Raw genomic sequence first — 2,405 nt, 5'->3', positions numbered from 1 at the left:
GCCGCGGGGCGGGGCCGGGCCGGGCGGGAGGCGGGGGAAACCCGGAACAGAAACTCCAGAGCGGAGCCGGGCGGGGCGCGGGGGAAAACCCGGCACCTGGATTACGGTGGTGTTACGGAAGGGAGGAAGGGGCTCCCTGGAGCGCTGGGGCTGGAGCGGAGCGCGGGCCGGGGGAAAACCAAAGCAGGCAAAGAGCGCAGGGTCCCTATTGCCACCCGCGCCCCGTCACCAATCCCAAATCCTGAGCTTGGTTTACAGTTCCTGGGGATCTAGAAATAACTTGCATGGGTTGGTCTGTGAGATTTAAACTCTGCCTGGCATGTGCCCCCCGCCAGCACTCCCCTTCCTATTATGTCTTTTACCAAATCACATCTCTTACTTGCTTACATTGGCAGCTCTACGCTTTTTTTTTCCTACCTCCCCTCCCCCCCCCCCCCCCCAGACGTTCTTGTTAAACCCTGGATTTGTGCTGGAAATGGCCCACCTTGATTATCATACACATTGTAAGGAGAGTGGTCACTTTGGATAAGCTATTACCAGCAGGAGAGTGAGTTTGGGGGGGGGGGGGGGTGTGAGAAAACCTGGATTTGTGCTGGAAATGGCCCACCTTGATTATCATACACATTGTAAGGAGAGTGATCACTTTAGATAAGCTATTACCAACAGGAGAGTGGGGTGGGAGGAGGTATTTTTTCATGCTTTGTGTGTATATAATAAGATCTTCTACACTTTCCACAGTATGCATCCGATGAAGTGAGCTGTAGCTCACGGAAGCTTATGCTTAAATAAATTGGTTAGTTTCTAAGGTGACACAAGTACTCCTTTTCTTTTTGCGAATACAGACTAACACGGCTGTTACTCTGTAAGCTGAGAGAGTGTGTCACATTTTGGTCTGATAGGGATGCGCATAAAAACAAGTTGTGAAACTTCTCAAATGTCAAAAAATTAATCAGTGTCTAAATCTGAGGCCTCCTTTGAGCTTGAGGCCCAGGCCAAATGACCTTCCTGGCCCCTGCTCTGATTGGCCCTGCCTGCCCCCTCCAATTCCCACTCCTTCTCCCTTGCTCCTCTCAGCTCCCCTTCTGCACCCACAGTCTCCTGTCTCCTCCTGCACCCCAAGCTCCCCAATCCCCCCTTTAATTGCCACCTTTCCTCCACATTCCCCAGCACACGCCTCAGTCTTCCTCCTGCCCCGCAGAACCCCTCTGACCCTGCTACTTCTTCATATTCCCCAGTTTCCCCTCTGATAACCTCCTGGGGCCCCCTCCATCCCCTGAACATCCTCTTCTCTCTGTTCTGAATCCCCATATTTCCATCTCCCCCTCCCAGGCTCCCTGCTGCTCCTTTTCACAATTTCCTACAGTATCTTAACTTCCGTTCCATTGAAAACAATGGCCATCTTTATTGGGGGTAGCCACACTTCCTCATGCAAAATCTGTAGGAAAATATTGGCTATCTTGCCTGTTGCTTCAGTCCTGTTGAAACTGATGGAAGATGGCAACCCTTTGGAACAAGTGCAAAAATTCACGAGAAACCTGTAGTTCACAAGGTTAAAACACAGAAAATATCACAAGGCTCACAATAAAATCACGAGTGTGAGCAACTCTGAAAAATATGTTTCTTCTAGCTCTCATGGTTGTGAAGTGATCCTGCCAATCCAAATGTGAACCCCGTGTAATTAATGCTGTGTTGTCTGCCTAATTTTGTAAACAGCCAGAAACAATACTTAACACAATTTTTGTATTGCTTTTAACTATATATCCATTTGAAAACATACGTATATCAAAAGGTGATTATTCTGGTATTACTTTATGCTCCTTATGCTTATGGGAATAAGCTATCAACCAGTATAAGGCATCTCTCTCTATAGTATAACTATGTCTCCAGTCGGGGTTGTACAGCTTTAACTATTTAGTAATTTATTACACACACCCTAATCAAAATAGTTAAATCAGTACAAAAACTGTGTGTAGACCAGGACTGAGAGATGTGACCGCACCAGTCCTTGGTTCAAAGCATAAGGATGTCACTCTAAAAAGCCTAATTTTGACGATGGACATATCATAAACTTTCATTGCTGATCAGTTTATGGGGAACTGGGTCAGTATGAACCCCATGGGTGGTGGGAAAAGCAGAACAAAGGAAGGAGGAAAGACAAGAAAGAGGGAAAGAAACAGAAAGGAGGTTGAGGAAGGAGGAGAAACAAATAGGTTCCTAAAGAGAAGCAAATTCTGCCACTGAGAGATGCTGAAGTCAGTTGAATAAGTGAGTTTAGTTACTACATAAAAGCTATATGTGATCCTTGATCTTTGTGCAAAACCTCTCCTTGATATCACAGACAGCTGCTGTGATTTGAGGGTAATATGTAGTCCAAAACATATGCTCCAGCCCATAGACCATAACTG

This window comes from Lepidochelys kempii, chromosome 7 (assembly GCF_965140265.1).
Source record: "Lepidochelys kempii isolate rLepKem1 chromosome 7, rLepKem1.hap2, whole genome shotgun sequence".
NCBI classification, from domain to species: Eukaryota; Metazoa; Chordata; order Testudines; family Cheloniidae; genus Lepidochelys; species Lepidochelys kempii.
This window is presented reverse-complemented; position numbering follows the sequence as displayed.